Source organism: Schistocerca nitens, chromosome 3 (genome assembly GCF_023898315.1).
Source record: "Schistocerca nitens isolate TAMUIC-IGC-003100 chromosome 3, iqSchNite1.1, whole genome shotgun sequence".
NCBI classification, from domain to species: Eukaryota; Metazoa; Arthropoda; class Insecta; order Orthoptera; family Acrididae; genus Schistocerca; species Schistocerca nitens.
In genome coordinates, this window is record NC_064616.1 from 646,980,874 (window position 1) to 646,989,542 (window position 8,669).

The window sequence follows — 8,669 nt, forward strand, 5'->3', positions numbered from 1 at the left end:
TAAACACTAATGTAAAACATAAGGAAGGTTAGTGTGGCTTGCATAGTAGGTAGTATAAGGATCAAAAGTTAAGCAGTAAAGTAAGGGAAAATGGAGGTAACAAAAATCATACCAAAGGGGGGGAACACAGGGGTGGTATTTGAAATTGATAGGAGGTAACAGTTTTACATTTTCTCTTATATTTTTGTAAGCATCTAAATCTGAGTGTAACATATTGTGAGAAGACAGATCAGCTCCATGAATTCCCCCCTTCCCTATTAATAGTCTTCCTTCTATTCTTTGCCCTATGTTGCTGTTTTCTCGGTGGTCATTTATTCTATTTGTCTTCTCATCCATTTTAATTGTTTTGCCCATCCAATTTTCAGTGTCTGCATGCTTTTACTATTGTCCTGTCCACTTAAAGATGGTCTTGTCAAGCTGTACTACCATTTTCAGTGCTCTCAGGACTACTTCTCCTAATGGCAAAGGAGCGATTGGGGCTTTAAGTTCCTGTTCCATCATGAGTTTTTCACTTTTACCACTAGTTTTTGCCCCCCCCCCCTCCCCTCACTTCATATCATCTATGTTCCTTCATGCTCTTTAGATCATTTCACCAGGCTACATACTAGGATAGTTCCCTTAGGTTTAAAAAAAAATCAAGTAGACCGTCGTATTTTAATTTTTAAGCCTACTTTAATTTCTCAGTTGTAGGCAAAAAGACTGTCAGCTCTGTTTAATATGTCTTATTCATTCTTCACAGCCATATGTAAACTGTGTGTAGTAATCTAACAGCTGTTTAATTATACAGTCTATGTAATAACCTTGACAGCAATTGAACTTTTTCCCAACTACTCCCACACTAATAACCTGAGATCCCTTGTATAATGTTGCGTTGTCACAGTAGATTTATAAATATCATATATTGTTGTTAGGTGGATTACGTATAATCTCCAGCAGATATATTATAATGACTCCAATCTGACATCCAGCACACAGACAACTATTCGCTCACCAAAGGATGAACAGCTGAATGCATAAATGTGATGAGCTTTGTTAGGTCATTGACCAGGCTGCCTTGATTACATTTTTGGTAATCTTATTTGAATCACTTTACACAACTGTGCTTTAATACCTTAAACAAAGATGCCACATCCTTCTCCATTTGTTAATAAATGTGAAAAAGTGTGTGCTGTTTAATGCTCGCATGAATGATGAAGCATTAACTGGTAACCAAAACAGGAAAAAATGAAAGTCACCTGTTACTTGGTGTGTGATGTAAACTGCTTCATTTGTTATAGAGGGATGTTTCTTAATTACTGAAAGGTATTAACCAAGGGAAAAAATTATGAGTACTTTCTTGACCTGTGAAGTTTGCGGTGGTCTATTCCCAGATGAAACCAATTTGAAAGATAACAACTTCATGCCGAATTTAAAACACGTACTGATAGGATGGCATTAAAGGAGAAGAAAGAGGTTTTTTCAGGACATTCAGGAGCAATGGTTGTGGGCTGTTTATGGAGAGATTGAAAAAGAATGCAAGAAAATGGGTTCACTATTGAACAAACTGTAGAAAACACTATTTTTAAAAATTTATACATTTCAACAGTTAAAAATGTGTTCAGAATTATAATAAAACAAATTTGTCAACAGAAGTGTAGCAACAGCAAGGGACCTAATGTGTCCCTTCTGCATGTGAGATGTCAAAATGTGAGCACTGGTATTTCCATTTCTTATTGAAATTAGATTTTACTGTTTATGAATTTTCAGTGTTATATACTTCGATTGTATTATTGGTTAAATGCTATACAAATTTTTTTTGTTTGTTCTGTGGAACTGAATACAGGTTATAACTTCAAATGCGACTGAAATTTCAGGAGTAAGAATACAGGAAGGACTTAAATGAATTATAAGAAAATATCATTACATTTCAAGCTTGGTGGCATTGGTATTATATGTAATAAAGAAGTCAAAGGAAGTACATAACAATATTTAAAAAATAACCTTAACTTTAAAACATTGTAGCCATTTCATCTCGTTATTCCACAGTCTCTGCAACTTGGGTAACATTACAAGTAAGATATAATAAAGCAATAATGTTGTCATATTCTACGATACAGTGTTAACTAACTTAATGAGAGATTACTGGCTTTTGAGGAAATACAACATCATTAAAATAAAAATATGTTTTTCTGGAATTTTTATCACAGAAGTGATATTGTGTAACTGTCTGACAGAAAGCTGACTGATTTTACTCATAAAATTCTGTTAGGAGCCTCTCTTTTTTTTTATGAAACCACTGTTGAATTGGAAATAAGATTTGCATGTAGTTACTTCATTACATGCTGTGTAACCTTTCTTTTTTTAAAAAAAACTGTAAGCTCATACAGGCTGTGAGTCATAATCAGGAGAATTATGGCCTGATTAGTGAAGTAAATCTGTAGTTGTAACTTAGTAATTATAATTTTCTAAATGTTAAAAGCTCATGCAATGATTCCTTAAGTGAAGCCAAACTCAACATATTTCTCTTTCTACATCTACATCTATATATACTCTGCAAGCCACTTTATGCTGTGCACTGGAGGGTGGTATGTGTACTACCACTATTTACTAATGTTCCTGTTCAAGTCATGAATTAGGTGGAAAGAACAACTATTGGTAAGCATTTGTATGAGCTCAAATCTGTTCTAATTTTACTTTCATCAAGGTAACAATACATTAGTTCACTCTTCTGGGAACTAATGCTCTTGAAATTTTAACAGTAAACCACAATGTGATGCATAGTGCCTTTCTCATAATGTCTGCTGCTGGAGTTGGGTTAGCATCTCTGTGATCTTTACTAAAAGAACCCATTGCTGAAAGCTCCACTTTCTTCATATCTTATATATTTTTCTATCAATACTACCTGGTAAGGGCCCCAGCCGTAACTGCCAGTTGAAGAAGGATTTTGTAAACTACCTCCTTCATGTGTGGAGTACACTTTAATAGAATTCTTCCAATGGACCTGCCTTTCCTGTGATTATTTTTATCCAGTTGTTCACTTTAAACCACACCATACATGTACTCCCTGATATTTAATGGATGTGACATCCAGTGATTGCTATGCAGTAGTGTAATCGCACAATAGCTAGTCTTTCTGCCTGTTTATGCACAACATGATAATTTGTGTATGTTGATGGTCAACCACCAATCCTTACACCAAGTATTGATCCTCTACTGATCTTCCTGTGTTTCACTGGAGTTTTCTAGTAACTTCTCTATATATAAGAGCATCATCCACAAAAAACCTAGTGGAACTCCCAGCATCACCCATTAGGCCATTTATTCATATTGTGAAAATCAATAGTTCCATAACACACCAGAAGCTAGTATTATACCTGAAGATTTCTCTTTGTTATGAAAAAATGCTGTGTTCTATTTAGTAGGATCTCTTCAATCCAGTCAGAGTGTCAATCTGATATTGCACAATCTCGGATTTTCTTCATTAGGAAGGGCTGATGTCTTATTCCTTGGCTTCCAGAACATGTTGAATACACTTCTGCCCTGTGGCCAAATGAAGAAAATTAGTATCTACTGCCTTCTGAATCTTGCAGTAAAATGGAGTGAGCTGGGCTGCACAAGATCATCATTGGTGAAATTAATATTGACTCCTACAGAGGAGATTTTCAGTTTACAACAAGGTTATTACATTTAGACATAAAACTTCAGAGACTGAAATAATTCTCTTTTTCTAATAACCAGATTAGTGACCATCAAACTTGAAATTTTCCTGTTATTATTAATGTGCTTGCAGAAATGTTAAATTATATACCCACTACAATTCAAGAAATGTTTATCTGTAATGAACTATGAGATTCTTTCATTAGTGTCATTTAGTAGCTGATGGAGAGCATGGAATAATTGTATCAATAGTATTTATGCATATAAATTTTATTAGTAAACCATGAAACATTTGGACTTAGAATATTGAGGTTGATACCAAGAGAAAGTATTTTCTGATAATTCAGTATACAAGCAATATATGGAGTTAATGTTTTGTCTTATCATCAATTGAAACTGTAAACTATTATTATAACTGAATAGCCCTTACAAGAAAAGTATCATTAATAATGAGGAACAATGAAGTATAAGCATTCTTGTTTCTTAAGAAAAGAATAAAGTGCTACAGATCAATAGCTGAAAATGAAAAAAACATATATGATTTCTGACCCACTTATTTAGTGCAAATGAAGAAATAAGGGAGATCTGAGTGATAAATTTCAAGTCTGAAAAATGTTTATCAACATGTATTAGTGGAGTAGTGGTTTAGTTTCTATCTGAAATTTGGAGTCATAAGGTATGGTCATTGGGGGGAGGGGGGAGACTAGTGAAATTAATCATTATGAGTTATCATAATCACACATACTACAAAACTTTTTTTCGGCTGCGTAATACTCTGTTACATCCAAAGCTTCCAGTTTCCAGATCTGCTTAGGTCATGAAATGGCAGTGTCTGCTAATTTTGTAAAAATATGTTTTGTTTTGAAATGTGATGTTTTTAGTAGTGTGTGTGATGACTGTAATATGACTCGAGCAGAATGTATTAGAAGATGTTCAAGACAATTTCCCCAACTCTTCCTTTATGTAATGTAAGAACTGTTAAGGAGAGATGAAAGACAGGTGGAAAACTTTATTAGACAAAATTACATGGTAACTACATTGTTAATGAGATGTATTTCAGGCCCCAATGCATATATTTGTCAAAGCATTTTCATGTTTGGATTAGAGCCATATGAGTTGTTCAGAGAATATTAGGTGGTATTTAATTTCAGGGTGATGTACTAGCTTCTGGTGCCTTGGCAGCTATCCACAATCTGTTTGATGTTGGCATAGTGGATCAGTTTGTAAATGTGTGAGAGTGAAGACACTGATTAACAAGGAGATATATTGAAAGTATGACTATGTCAAAGCAGGTGTGAATCCACAAAGATCTACTAGGTGAAAGAGAGACTTAATGTGGTGTGAATGTAATGTGAAACAGAGATTTTGTTGATGGTTAGTAAGGAACCTTTGTTCTAGTGAAAGTGGGAAACGCTGTATCCACCAAAGATACCGACTGGAATAAATCATGGTAATAAAAATATACTGAATCAGATAAGGAATTTAGTTGACGCTTTTTTATGTTGTTGAAAACATTTTGAGTTGTGGGAAGAAAAGTAAGGACCATTTTAAGTGGAATGTAAGGAATTTGAGATATGAAGGAATTGTATACAAGCTACAGGTCTACAATATTTTGTGTATCATGTCCTCTTACAGCATTTCTTTATAAACAGTGGGATGTTAGACTCTATCCAACATATATTCACTAATAACAAAGAATGATACAAAGTGGAGGAGGATAATACATTGTCCAATCACATTAATGTGACCACCTGTCCAAAGCCTGAATAACCACCCTCTGCACTGCGGACCATTACAAGGCATGCAGGAAGAGAATCAATGAGATTATGGAAGGTACAGACAGGGATATAGAGCCATGCTGACTCCAGTACCTGGCCAGCTGTGCTAGGTTCCTTGTTTGAGGATTAATGGTGCAAACAAGCCAATCAAAGTCATCTCACATATTCTCGATTGGGTTTAAATCTGAGGATTTTGGTGGCCAGTAGAGTATGGTAAACTCAACTTAGTGCTCTCCAAATCGTACACATACACTGCGAGGGGTGTGACACATTGCATCGTCCTGGTGGTAACCATAATGCTGAGAAAAAACACACAGTGTGTTGGCATGGACTAGATCCCCAAGGATAGATGCTTATTTGCGTTGATCCATTGTACCTTCCAGAATGACAAGCTCACCCAGGCAATACTATGAAAAGATTCCCCAGGCCACAATACTCACTCCTCCAGCCTGGACCCTTGAAACAAGTGTTGCAGGGTGTCTGTCATCTGTTGGACAGAGTATAAAATGTGATTCATCCAGAAAGGCAACCTGTCAGCACTCAGTGGACATCCAGTTGTGGTATTGGCCTGCAAATTCCATCTTTGTCATTGATGAACAGCAGAAAGCATTGCTGGATGAACCATATGCAGCAACATTCATTGAACGGTCATTGAAGGGATGGAGCAAGGTGATGCAGTGGTTAGCACACTGCAGTTGCATTCGGAGGACGACGGTTCAAACCCATGCCCGGCCATCCTGATATAGCTTTTCTGCAATTTCCCTAAATTGCTTCAGGTAAATGATGGGTTGGTTCCTGTGAAGGGGCATAGCTGAATTTCTTCCTCATCCTTCCCTAATCTGATGAGACTGATAACCTCGCTATTTGAACCCTTCCCCCAAATCGAACAACCAACCAACTAAGCAGCCAACCATTGAAGAGTTATTGTTGGTAGCCCCTTGGTTCATCTGGGTGGTCTGTTGCTCTACTGTTGGACGTTTATTTGTCCATACACAGCTCTGCAGCCATCATTCACCCCTGTCTCCTGTGGCCTGTAGTGCACCACAGTTGCCTTAGTGCCAATTTGGGATAGCGTCATTTTGCCATGACGGTATGCCACAGCAGCATGTGCACCGTTTACAAACATAGCTATTTCAGAAATGCTTTCACCCTTGGCCCAAAAGCCATTGATCATACCCTTTTGACCATCAGATAAATTTCTCACAAGGGAACCTCCCCATCGCACCCCCCTCAGATTTAGTTATAAGTTGGCACAGTGGATAGGCCTTGAAAAACTGAAAACAGATCAATTGAGAAAACAGGAAGAAGTTGTGTGGAACTGTGAAAAAATAAGCAAAATATACAAACTGAGTAGTTCATGGGAAGATAGGCAACATCAAGGACACTGGGAACGCAGGAGCGCCGTGGTCTCGTGGTAACGTGAGCAGCTGCGGAACGAAAGGTCCTTGGTTCAAATCTTCCATCGAGTGGGAAGTTTAATTTTTTATTTTCAGTTTATGTGACAAACTCTTATGTTTCCATCACTTTTTTGGGAGTGATTATCACATCCACAAGAAAACCTAAATCGGGCAAGGTAGAAGAATCTTTTTACCCATTGCCAAGTGTACAAGTTAGATGGGTCGACAACACATTCCTGTCATGTGACGCACATGCTGTCACCAGTGTCGTATAGAATATATCAGATGTGTTTTCCTGTGGAGGAATCGGTTGACCTATGACCTTGCGATCAAATGTTTTCGGTTCCCATTGGAGAGGCACGTCCTTTCGTCTACTAATCGCACGGTTTTGCGATGTGGTCGCAAAACACAGACACTAAACTTATTACAGTGAACAGAGATGTCAATGAACGAATGGACAGATAATAACTATGCAAAAATAAAGAAAATAAAATTTTCACTTGAGGGAAGACTTGAACCAAGGACCTCTCATTCAGTAGCTGCTCACGCCGCCCCGGGTGCCATAGCGCTCCTGAGCTAACATTGTCCATGATGTGGCCTATTTGATCCATGGACTACTCAGTTTGTATATTTTTCTTATTTCTTCACAGTTCCACACAACTTCTTCCTGTTTTCTCAATTGATCTGTGTTCAGTTTATCAAGGCCTATCCACTGTGCCAACTTATAACTAAATCTGAGGGGGGGGGGGCGCAATGGGGAGGTTCCCTTGTCAGTTTCTGTATTACAACAATAACTGCATTGTTTTCCACATCCCTCGACATGCTTTATATACTCTATACTTCGAGTGCTGCCTTGTGCTGTCTGTGAATAGTCATTACACGCTGATTTCAGACATGGGTGGTGGTCACATTTGTGTGACTAGACAGTGTATATGGAGACTTATCTAGCCCTCTTGAAATAAGAAACATGGTTTCCAGGAAAATGGTAAATGTCCTAAATGGCATGAACAGAAATATTTTCTGTGATAGCAACAGAAACTATCAAAACCATTTCACCAGGGTAGATATGTTACAAGTAAACTGTATGATGTTTGGTACATTTGAATCTCCTAGACAGATATTCTTATACACCTGAAACATGTAAAAATGAAACTTGTATTGTCTATAGTATTGGTATGTTCCTATAGCTGTGTAGTTTTTAGATCAAAGAGTGGAAGTGAGCTATGAGGTCCCTTAAACAGCAAGGCTTACCAGCTTGTCATTTCGGATGCACATTAGATTTCCTGGCAGTACATCTAAATATTTTTCATCTCTACTTTTTAATGTCATTTGTAGGTTACATTTGATTCTGATATCAGTTGAGTATGGTATTACAGTTTCTGCTTCTGACATTTGTAATTGGTGCTATTTTCTACTCGCAACAGCAAAACACAGACACTTTAATATTACAATGTCAGATGTATGGAGTGGTCGTAATAATGTAGCCTGTTTGTCAAGGATGTCTGTCTGATCTGTTCTGAAGGCACTGTGAGTAAGATTATTGTAATAGATTAGACTGGTTGTTTGATTACTTGATTATTGCTGGTTTTAGCAACAGAACAATTCAGGTTTTGTGCAAGGGTATAAAAACTATTTTATTAACTATAATACAGCTAAAAAATGTTGCAGCTTCTTGATGGTACTGATATTTAAGAATGGTCATAAATCTACATACAAGAGCATAATTTATCTTTAGATATGTTTAAGCAGATGAAATAATTACTTTCACATTTTATGGTTAAATGACCAAATATGAAATTAATTATTGCTTACTATGGAACAGTTAGTAACAACGTAGAATTCTGTTTTCCAGTACAGA